A 12,517-nucleotide genomic window follows, 5' to 3' on the forward strand; every position below is an offset into this window, starting at 1 on the left:
CATTGTAAATGAGCAATGACTGGTCAGAACCACATAATGTACCTAATCTGGGATTTAAATTAAGAGACTAGAACCAGGTAATTACAATGGCTTTCAGAGTTGGAAACTGTGTACATTTTAAAATTTATAATTGATATTTGAATAAATGAATTTCCACTTTATATTGATGACTTTTAAAATGTCTTAGTCACTTGTTTAGTTTCCACTTCTGAATTACAGATAATGATTATATTAGTTATTTTTTAATAACTAATTGTATTAGCCCTGAATCACAAAATCAGTATTAATTGGCAGATTGATTGGTTTTATACCTGAACACATTGTCAGTGATCTTTATCTGTGTCGTTGCCTCATGGTTACTTTGAATCATGGATGCATTGATTAATTATTAATTAAAGAATGGAAGGACAAAGCTGATAGCTTACTGGCCAGTTGAAGGAATTATGCATGTGATAGGGGGATAGAAGTATGTACAGTAAATAGAACTCCCAAAAGCTGGGAAAAGTTAAAAGCTGACTGAATGAGTAGATGAAGAACAAAAGGAACAGGAGAAACCATGTAAGGCCACTAAGACTGGGTAATATATAAAAGGGTTAAAGCAACAATGCCGTAAAAAAGAACTTGCATTTAACTTGGAATCCCGAGCCTATATCAGGCATATCAAACCTATTTGAGGATGGGGATGATGCTGATAGGGATGAGGGATGTAGATTTTATGCCAGGATGCCCATTGAGCCCCAATCATCTCCTGATTGTCTCCAGCACAACCCATTAGTACAAACCTTCCCTTATTTTGAAAATGAAGCATCCAGTCTTCATAGCTGATATCGTAGGGATGAGTGGCCTGAGCCATCATCAACCAGGGACCATCCCAGGAATCAGAGTAATGTTAATGAAGCATGCCCCCGACCGCAAGAAGAAACCGGCCCAATTTGCTCAATATGTCCAAAGAATGTAAACGCAGCAAAATTCTGGGATAGCCTGAATGCGAATGGCTTGTGTTATAAGACTGAAGCAAGTGGCCATCTGTCTAACTGATGTGGTCTCTAGCCCACAATTGAAAAATAATCAAAAAGCTGACTCACCTTTGTTTAACCCTATGCTTTTGCTATGTTTTCCTTCTGGTGTCACTGACATGATCCAGACAAACAATATGAACTAGTCCAGGATTTTTCAGTTGCAAATGAGGTGAGCGGTGGTTTTCTATTGGGATTGCCAGAACCAGACTGAACCACGATGCAAGTTACAGGTAAAGCCAAATGTGTCCAGCACCCTTGCGATCCCAAACGCTGTGTGCCGGCCCTGTGAGGGTTGATTGGGACCAGAATACCCACTGGGGGCGGAACCCACCTCAAATACCTGCTCCGTGACTATTGCTGAGCAACCCTTTCCCGAGGGGACCCGTGAAGTGGGAGAGTCAGACCACAGTGCTACACCTTTGAGACTGGGAATAAGACAGCAAATTGCATCCTGTCACAATGTAAGGTATACGCTCGGAATAATGTTGGAAAGGGAATATCGGCCCCTATAGGTTACATACCAGTGCCCAAAGGACCGTTTAAATATTTGGTGATTGACTGTGTGGACATGATAAAGACGGTGAGAGGGAAAAGATATATGTTGATGGTGATTGTTAGATTCAGTAGATGGGTGAAAGCAACACCCTCTGAAGACACAGGTGCTGGAATGGTTGTGAAATGGTTAACAAATGAACAGAGGTCAATGTGATAGGCAATGCCCCAATACGATTATATCTTGCAGAAGAAAGTGCTGCCTCCTAAACAACCAGTGTTACCTCAACTGTACGAGCAACATGCCCAATTGCCCATATTGGTGTTTGTTGTACCAGGCATCTCCCTATTATGATCGAAGTGAACTCATCTGAAAATGTAATTGCAATACTCCTTGGTCTACCTTCAAAGACAACCACACGTTACCAATACAGGCCCTTGTCCTCCATCACCATTTGGGCTTTGAGTGTTTTATGCAACATGGTGACATCCTAGTTCGCCACTTTGTGGGAAAGTGCACCTGGACATGGAATGTCACACCCAGCATAGTGACTGTTTGCAGGTGCACCACCCCAGATTGTAAATTAGATGCCCAGCTTATCCTGCTGGCAGGTACCTGGTGGTCATGTGGCATGAAAGGGGGATTGAGGCCAACACATCCCCTGGAATGGAGAGACACCTGCACCTGAGTGATGCTACTACAGGAAATTGTTATATCCCTGAAAGCTCAGGTTGACACACCACTTCAGCGGATACTGCATGCCATAGGAGAGATTATGTCCCTGACTCTGCGATCGCATTGACAGTACAGAGCAGCCAAGGGGCATCCCGAATGAATTCAAGGCCAGAAACGAGATTGCTGTGGGCTGGGAAGCACTTATCCCTACCATTGGTGTTAGCAAAAATGTTGAATGGATTAATATATTTACTAAAACCAGCAGAGGTTTGTTAATTACACCGATGATACCCTCTCAGCCTTAGGTAAGCATTTGGATGCACCCAGCACAATCGCATGACAAAATACGCTGGCCTTGGACTGGCTGTTGGCTGAGAAAGGTGATGTTTGTGTAATGTCTGGGGAATGTTGCTGTACCTTCATACCTAATAACACTAGTCCAGAGGGGTCATTTACTAAGGCAATGGCTAAGCTGAGAAATCCGAGAAGAGAGCTTAAGGAAAATGCGGAGTCTGGTCATCAGTTCTTTCGCTGGTTAAACAGCATCTTGGGAGGTTGGGGGGCTTAGTTTGCCAGGATTTGAATCGTCACTGCTATTGTGTTGCTTGTGCTTGCCTTTGTGCTATGCTGTGCTTGACCTCTCATTGTCTTTTTTTCAGTGCGCATTGCTGCAAAGCAACTCCTCGTCATGTCGGTCTGTTCTGAGTCACCTCCCATTGCAGAAAAGATTCCAACGCTCTATTATTATGACCCACTGTCCACTGAAGTGCAGATGGCATACAGGGATGTGACTTTTCAAATTTTATTTTTGTTTCTTTTTTCCTTCAACTTAGTCTGTCGGGGTTTTGGGGTCGACTTTCCTGTTCTAGACAATGGGGGATGGGAGTTTGGCTCAGATGCTCCTGGGATGGAGGAAGAACTCTTTGAAAACTGAACTTCAATTTTTTTTTCTGCTCATTTTCAGGCCTGCAGATACATGAATTGGGTTCTAAAGGTCTGGCCTCACTGTGTTCTTTCTTTGTGTGAGATCAATAGGTCTCAAAGGGGGAATATAGTGTAAATATGAGTATATAATGCAAGATAATACATGTTGAGATTTTGCGTAAGTATAAGATCTGGGTTGCGTGCTCGAGTCAGTCTTGTGAAATTGCACCTGTCAGGTGACTAAAGGTTAAGGAAGATGACCATGGCACAACATGATGGTCTTCAGCAATCCAGAAGACAATTGTAGCAGAGTCTGATTGGTTAAGGGGATACAATATAGGCTTACTGTGATTGGTTATGCTAATGTAACAGGAATAGCGTGTGCCTTTTAGAACAACATAAACATTAGAGTACTCTTGCTGTTTGTTGTCTCTCAGGGTTGTCTGCTCTGATGGCCGCAACTTCTGTTTGCAAATAAAGGCTTATCATCTTGAGGAATTCTCTGCGTCTCCTGGTCATTTCTAAAAGGTGCAATCAACCACAATAATACCCCTCCAAACCTTTCCTATTCATGTCTTTTTAAACATTGTAGATGTGCCCACATCCACCACGTCCTCAAGAAGTTCATTCTGTATGTGAGCCACCCTCTAAGAAAAAAACTCTCATGTCTTTTCTAAATCTCTCTCTTCTCATGTTAAAAATGTGCCCCCTTGTCTTGAAATCCCCTATAATGGGAAGAGACACCTACCATTAACCCTATCTATACCTGTCATGATCTTATAACCCTCTACAAGGTCACCTCTCCACCTCCTATGCTCCAATGTCTTGTGTATACATTGTGTGTGTTTATATTGAGTGCTTGTATGCACATTGAGTGTGCTTGTATGCACATTGAGTGTGATTGCACATCTATCTGCTGTCCGTCTGTATTGCATCAGTGGAAACAGACTAACTCCTAATATGAGATGGAGATTGTAATGCATCTGATGGAACAATCATTGATATTCAAACTTAATGAATGAAAATCTTTAATAAATTGATGGCTGAATGTCAACAGTTTAAACTTGAATTTCTGAAATTAATAAATGTTGAAGGAAAGACTGAAGTGTATAACCATCTTGTCAACACAGGAACATAGGAACTGGTGTAGGCCATTCAGCCCCAGAAGCCTGTTCTACCATACAATGGGATCATGATTAATGTGTGGCTTAACTCTATATACCTGCCTCTGGTCCATATTCCAACATTCCTTACTTGCTTAATGAAAATTTATCTATCTCAGATTTGAAATTAAGAATTCATCCATCATGAGGTGCCATTTGTGGAAGAGAGTTATAAACATTTCCACAGCTTCCTAACATTTCTCTGGAACATTCTGGCCCTAACTTTGCCTATTTATTAAATTCCCCAACAAATGGTAGTAGTTTAACCACCCTATCTTTTCCCATTTCATACAATGGAACCTCGATGATATCACCACTTAACATCTGAAATTCTGAGGTCATACTCATAATTTTTATAATCTCTCCTCAAAATGTAACCCCTGATAGAATTCTTGTGAACTGACACTGTAATCCTTCCCAATAAAGAGGAACCTCGCTTATCCGAATATCAATTATCTGAATATTGGATTATCCGAAGGGGGTCTGAATATCCCGATAGAAACAGTATGTCAAAGTGGTGTTTCAACCCTGATCAGGTATTTTGTTTACAGGTAGAATGATTAAAAATGAACTCAGCTCACTGAAATGCTGCCGAGAACAATCCTGGACAGTCCACGCACTGCCTGTAATTGACGGCTCTCTGTCTCTGTCTCTCTGTCTTTCTCTGTCTCTACACTTCACACAGGGGTAAACCCTAAACCCCCCATTCTCCAGATAATCTCTTCAATATTGTCTTATGTAGGGCAGAGGTGGAACTTGTCAAAAAGTTGTGTGTGTGTGCACTCCAAAAGTTGATTGGAGACTTATCCCACAAAAGCGGCAGCAGTCTTACTGTTGGAGTACAGTCCGGTTGCTCTGGGGGTGGAGTGGGGGAGAAGGGGGCAGGGCTCATGCACGGTGTGCTGCTGTGTAGTCTCCTGAACGGGGAACAGATTTCACAGAAAACTCCGAGCCCCAAAGGAAACCAATTAACCGAATAATCAATTAGCCAAATGAAATAGTGCCCAACCATCTTGTTCAGATGATCGAGGTTTGTCTTAAAATGGGGACCTCATTTTTTTTCCTTAATGAGACTTTAACTTCTACAGCATTAACCATTATATCTAAAATCTAGTGAAGGAATGATTTACAGAACAAATGAATGATTACAACATTGTTAATGTATTTATTTAAGTTTAACATAATGTAAAGTAAGAACACCCTTGTCTATGATTGTCATTTGTGGGATCAAGTCATGGTTCAGAGGCTTGATCACAACATTGACAGTTGATAGAGTTGACTGTAGTTCTGAAGAAGGGTCACACTGGACATGAAACATTGCTCAGTTTCCTGCTCCATAAGATACAGCCAGACCTACTGAGTTTTTCCAGCATTTTCTTTGTTTCAGATTTTCAGGTATTTTGCTTTTAATTGACAGTTGATGGTTTTGAGCAATACTGAGAGAGTACTGCACTGGCAACAAAGTTGTCTTTAGTTTATGAATTAAACTACAGCCCATCCCATCTAGGCTCTCAGGTTTTCACTTTTGCTATTTCAATTAAAAATAGTGAGAGTTCTTGCAATGTTCTGACAAGTATTTATCCTTCAGTTACTTTTAATTAAATACTTATGATCTGCTTGTTAACACGTTGTTATTAGTGGGATCTTGCTTTGTGTGAATAGCATGGCATGTATCCCATGTCACAGCTGTGTCTATCTTTCAAAAGAAACCCCATATTGCTTTAACTATTTTGGTAGATTTGGACACCATGAATCATACAAATGCAAGTCTCTAAATGGAGTCACTAATTTGGGACAGATTTGAGGTGCTCCATTTTCCACATGTGCTGTTATTCTTGATGCTGTTGACTGGAGTAATGAGTAGTGTTGGCGTAGACAAATGAATTGGTTGGATATTGTGCTCAGTGGTGAAGCAATAATGCTCACTGCTGCCCTCCAAAGAGCTGCTTAAAAAGATCCAGATGTATCAGTGGCTCAGAAGCAGTTTAATTCTGGTCTTCTAGCAGGGCATTTTCAGCTGTGCAATACCATTGAGGGCAGCAAACCGGGTTAACACGCAATCATATTGAGGCAGGTTCACAGAAAGCAGAGTAGGAAGTTAAGTTTACATTATTGTCACTTCTTATATTTACAAACATGCTGCTGTTTTTAAACAGCTTACTGTGTCATTGGTACACAGATTAGTTTAAGTTAGAAAAGGTTTGATGTCTGAGTAAAAGTCAGAGGTAGCACAGATAGAGAAAATATTTTCGATTAAATCCCCATGAAAGGGACATGTGTGAAAGGTAACAAAAGTTATAAACTAGTATTTCAGGGTTCATAACACTTGGGCAAAAAAATCTCATGCAGAATGGATCAAGAGGAGAGAGGTAGTTCTGACAAGGTGTAAAAATATGATTAATGAGGACAGACCTGAGAAAGGATTGAACTACTTCACAAAATTCCCCAGTGTTGGAAATACCTAGACTGAGGTTTGGACTTTTAAAACCTTTAAAAGGTATTGGGTCTGCAAAAGGAGTAAACCACAAGCAGGTGGTGAAAATGACCAAAACATAGGGGTTTTGATGTATTCTGAATACAGTCAGAAGGAAATGAGTGTGGGGAATGTTGACTCAAATCAATTTCTGCATTTGCAATTAAAATTTTGCATCTGAGACAATGAACTGGAAAAAAATTGAATCCAGATTTGGTCCTTTTTTACACCTCAGGTCACACAGTTTACAGAAGATCTCAGCCCACGGAGACAGTGTGGAGCCAAGAAGGGCTAATGTAACCATCATTCAAAACCATTAACACCTCTTCGAACCATTGGAAATTTGCTTAAATTAATCAAGTTCATGAGGAAACATCAACAAGACAATGGGTCTCGAGATTGGTGTGAAGATTTTAGAGATCCTGCAACTAGTGATACTATCATCACTATCAGTGATGGTAACACGTTGAATGTTAAGGAGCAGTGGTTAGGTTGTTTCCTATTGGAGCTGGTCATTGCCCAGCATTTTCATGGCGCAAATGTAAATTGTCAGCCCAAGTCTGATTATTTTACACATCTTATCTCATTTGAACATGTACTTCTGTATCTGAGGCATCATGAATGGAGCTGAACTTTGTGCAATCATCAGCGAATATGCCCACTTCTGACATCATGATGGAGGGAAGGTCATTGAAGCAGTTAAGATATTTGATTCTACGACACTACTCTGAGGAACTCCTGCAGAGATATCCCAGAGCTGAGAGAACTTACCTCCAGCAACCACAACCAAATTTCTTTGTTCCATTATGACTTCAACCAGCTGAGGGTTTGTCCCTGATTCCCAGTAATTCCAATTTAGTTAAGGCTCTTTGATACCATGCTTGTTCGAATGCAGCCTTGACATCAAAGGCTGTCACTCTCACCTCACCTCTGGAATTTGGCTCATTTGTCCATGTTTGAACCAAGGCTATAGTGAGGTCAGGAGCTTGACTGGCACTGCCTGAGCCCAAACAGTGTGTCACTAATCAGGTTATTGCTGAGCAGGTGCTACTTGGTAGCAATGCTGATGACAGCTTCCATCATTTTACTGATGATTGAGAGTCGATTGATGTGGCAGTAATTGGCTGAGTTGGATTTGTCGTGCTTTTTGTGTCCATGATATACCTGAGCATTTTTTTCACATTGTTAGGTTAAGGCCAGTGGTGTAGATGTACTAGAACAGCTTGGCTAGGGAGCTGCAAGTTCTGGAGCACAAGTCTTCAGTACAATTGCCAGAATGTTTTCAGGGCCCATAACCTTTGCATTATCCATTGCCTCCAACCCTTTCTTGATGTGCAGTGGAGTGAATTGAATTCACTGAGGACTGACATTTGTAATGCTGAAGACCACGTCCAGCTTGGCACGTCCAGCTGATGATTGCTGCAAATGCTTCAGCTCTGTCTTTTGCACTGAAATATTGGGCTCTTCCATCATTGAAGATGGGTATGTTTGTGAAGTCTCCTCCTTCAGTGAGTTGTTTAGTTGTCCACCATCATTCCTGATGAAGGGCTTATGCCCGAAACGTCAACACTCCTGCTCCTCATATGCTGCCTGACTGTGCTTCTCCAGCACCATACTCTTCGACTCTCATCTCCAGCTTCTGCAGTCCTCACTTTCTCCTGACACCATTCATGACTGGATGATGCAAGGTAGCAGAATTTAAATCTGATCTGTTAGACGTCGTATCGTGCAACTGTCACTTGCTGCTTATGCAGTTTAGCATGCAAGTAGGTCTGTTTGGTTGCTTCACCAAGTTGATACCTCATCTTTAGTTATGCCTGTTGCTCCTCCTGGCATGCCCCCCTGCACTCTCCACTGAACCAATTTTAATCCCCTCCTTCATGGTAATGGTTGAGTGTGGAAATGGGTGGCCATGAGGTTCCAGGTTATGCTCAAGTTCAGTTTTGCTGCTGTTCATGGCTTATGGATGCATATACTTTGATTTGCTGGATCTGTTTAAAATCTGTCCCATTTAGTACGGTGATATAGAATACAAACTGGGATGTATTCTCAATGTGAAGGCAGGATTTTGTCTCTAGAATAAATGTTTAGTGGTCAGTTTGATGAATATGAGCAGATGGTCCTGCAGTTGGCAGATTGATAAGGATAAGGTTGATATTTTTTTCCCTGTTGTTTGTTCCCTCACCAACTGCTGCAGGCCCAGTATAGCAGTTATGCCACTTAGGCTCAATCAGTGGTGGACATTGAAGTATAAGTTCCCTGACTGGGGCTGTGAATCTGGTCCAAACAGGGAGCCCTGATTGACAAATATAAGCCAGAGTCTCAGGGGTTCTGTTCACTCTAGAAACCAGCTCTAAGCTAGCTGTGTCAGTGTCTTGTACTACTTGCATGTAAATAAGCACTGACTTTGTGACAGGATATAAGCCTTGCTGGATTTACTTCAGTGAGAAAAATGAGAGAAAAACATAGCCCTGAAGATATTTGCTTGCAACAGTTGTCTTTGAGTTGGGGGAAGACTTCATGGCATTATGCCACTATTTGGGAAGCTTGACTCGTTCAATTCTGCTGCTGAAGACTGGACTCATTATGTGAAAAGAATGCATTATTTTTTTTCTGTGCAAATGACATTAGGGCAGATGAAAAGCAATGAGTGATTCTCCTGATGGCTTTTGGACCCACAGCTTTTTTGGATATTAGGCGCCTAATTTTACAGGAAGCAGCAGATATTAAAACTCTTCAAGAGTTGATGGATTTAGCTGAGGAATATTATGACCGGAGGCATCCTCTAATTCTGAGATGCTATTGGTTTTACATGCCAGTTTGAGAAAGAGGGTAATCTGTGTCGACATTTTTGGTGAGGTGAAGATGACTGGTAGAGGCATATGATTTTGGTTTAACCCTAAATGAAATGTTGAGGAACTATATCATATGTGGAATTAATAATGTGACCATGCAAAAACACCTACTAGGTGAAGCCCAACTAAACTTCAATTGTCATTAAAAACTGCGGCAAGTGCAGCATCAGGGTTAGAGTGTATCTGACCGAAGGGGACAACCCTCGCCAAGCTGACTGAGCTCGGGGAACACCACTTGAGTAAAGGCAGTTGTCTAACTTCATTCAGGACATATCCTGAATGGAGGGACTCTAGGTCAGCCCACAGCAAAACCCCAAAATAAAGAGCCTTGGTCAAATGTTTAAAATTTTCTTTAGGATCTGGGCCCACAAACCATGGCAATTCCATCCAATTAGGTTCCTTCACCCCGGACTTCTAAAAGTTCTAGGCAAGCCTGGAAAATTCCATAGTCGTCATTATTGATGCTCAATTTAGCTTCACAACTTCATTATCTGAATGAAAATTCCATCAGTTTAATTCCATGGGATTTGAACACATATCAACACAAAACATTAGTCTGTGTCTCAGGATTACTAGCTCAGTAACAACACTACAATGTCACCATCTTCTCTTAACTCTATGAAGCCAATGGTAACATCCAACAGGCAGTTGTTAAGGTGGTTCAACTTGCAGCAGATTGTACAGAAAAATCTACATTCCTTTGTTTGTCATTTATGAAGACACCTGGAAATCAATTGATCAGCTTCTCCAAAAAAAGCTTGTAATGATAAACAAACTCCCTTTACAAAGATTTCAGTGAGTCCCTCTCTCACTGCACCCCCCAGGCCATCTCCTCTGCCGACGCCCCTCCCCCAAGTCCCTCCTCCCTACCTTTTATCTTAGCCTGCTGGACAAACTTTCCTCATTTCTGAAGAAGGGCTTATGCCCGAAACGTCGATTCTCCTGTTCCCTGGATGCTGCCTGACCTGCTGTGCTTTTCCAGCAACACATTTTCAGCTCTGATCTCCAGCATCTGCAGACCTCACTTTCTCCTCAAAGATTTCAACCTACTGCGAATCCTCTTACAAGGATGCCTTCCTTGAAGAAGCTCTCTTCCTCCCTCTACAAAGATTTCAGTGAGTCCCTCTCTCACTGCACCCCCCAGGTCATCTCCTCTGCCGACGCCCCTCCCCCAAGTCCCTCCTCCCTACCTTTTATCTTAGCCTGCTGGACAAACTTTCCTCATTCTTGAAGAAGGGCTTATGCCCGAAACGTCGATTCTCCAGTTCCCTGGATGCTGCCTGACCTGCTGCGCTTTTCCAGCAACACATTTTTAGCTCTGATCTCCAGCATCTGCAGACCTCACTTTCTCCTTATGGAATTCAAGCCAATGAAAGTGGATAAGGGACATCACAGTTTAACCTTAAAGCAAATCTTTTGCTTAGAGGATTATTTTATAAATGTGTGCCTTTCAGATTTATGTACATCAAAATCTGGTTATATTGTGCTGATTTCCTCTCTCCCACCTTCTATTCTCTGGATCTAACATCTCCTAAGCCTTGTTCCTGAAGTAGAGTTTAACAGTTGTGATGGAAACATCCAAACCAGCTAATGATCATATCCTTGGGATTTGGGATAATGTCAGCAATAGTTGGACAAAGGGGAACAGGAGTTCATAAGACCATAAGACATAGGAGTGGAAGTAAGGCCATTTGGCCCATTGAGTCCACTCCGCCGTTTAATCATGGCTGATGGGCATTTCAACTCCACTTACCCGTATTTTCCCCGTAGCCCTTAATTCCTTGTGACATCAAGAATTTATCAATCTCTGCCTTGAAGACATTTAGCGCTCCGGCCTGCACTGCACCCTGCGGCAATGGATTCCACAGGCCCACCACTCTCTGGCCGAAGAAATGTCTCTGCATTTCTGTTCTGAATTGCCCCCCTCTAATTCTAAGGCTATGCCCATGGGTCCTAGTCTCCTCACCTAATGGGAACAACTTCCTACCATCCACCCTTTCCAAGCCATGTATTATCTTGTAAGTTTCTATTAGATCTCCCCTTAACCTTCTAAACAATCCCAGGATCCTCAGCCGTTCTTCATATGTTGGACCTACCATTCCAGGGATCATCCGTGTGAATCTCCGCTGGACACGCTCCAGTGCCAGTATGTCCTTCCTGAGGTGTGGGGCCCAAACCTGGACACAGTACTCCAAATGGGGCCTAACCAGAGCTTTATAAAGTCTCAGTAGCACATCGCTGCTTTTATATTCCAACCCTCTTGAGATAAATGACAACATTGCATTCGCTTTCTTAATCACGGACTCATCCTGCATGTTTACCTTTAGAGAATCCTCGACTAGCACTCCCAGATCCCTTTGTACTTTGACTTTATGAATTTTCTCACCATTTAGAAAGTAGTCCATGCTTGTATTCTTTTTTCCAAAGTGCAAGACCTCACATTTGCTCACATTGAATTTCATCATCAATTTCCTGGACCACTCTCCCAAACTGTCTCGATCCTTCTGCAGCCTCCCCACTTCCTCAGTACTACCTGCCTGTCCACCTAACTGATGTCCCTGATCACTAACTGAATGTGAATTACTTAATCTCCCAGGTGTGACTGCCTCCTGAAACAAAGCGTCCAGGTAACTCTCCCCCTCCCGGATGTTGCCGCAGTGTTTGAAGCTCAGATTCCAGATCATTAACTCTGAGCCGTAGTTCTTCCAGCAACCAACATTTGCTGCAGATGTGGTCACTGCCATTCACAATGGGATCAGCCAGCTCCCATATTATACAGCTACAGCACATCACCTGCCCAACCATCTCTGCTTTGTTAGTTACTTTATTACTTTTTATAAATTTGAGTTAAAATACTTTCTGATACCTCTCTGCTATAGTCTTTTTCTAAAAACCAATTAATAGATAAACCATAA

Source organism: Chiloscyllium plagiosum, unplaced genomic scaffold (genome assembly GCF_037043375.1).
Source record: "Chiloscyllium plagiosum isolate Xiang-an unplaced genomic scaffold, Cpla_swu_hap1 HiC_scaffold_16, whole genome shotgun sequence".
Lineage (NCBI taxonomy): Eukaryota > Metazoa > Chordata > Chondrichthyes > Orectolobiformes > Hemiscylliidae > Chiloscyllium > Chiloscyllium plagiosum.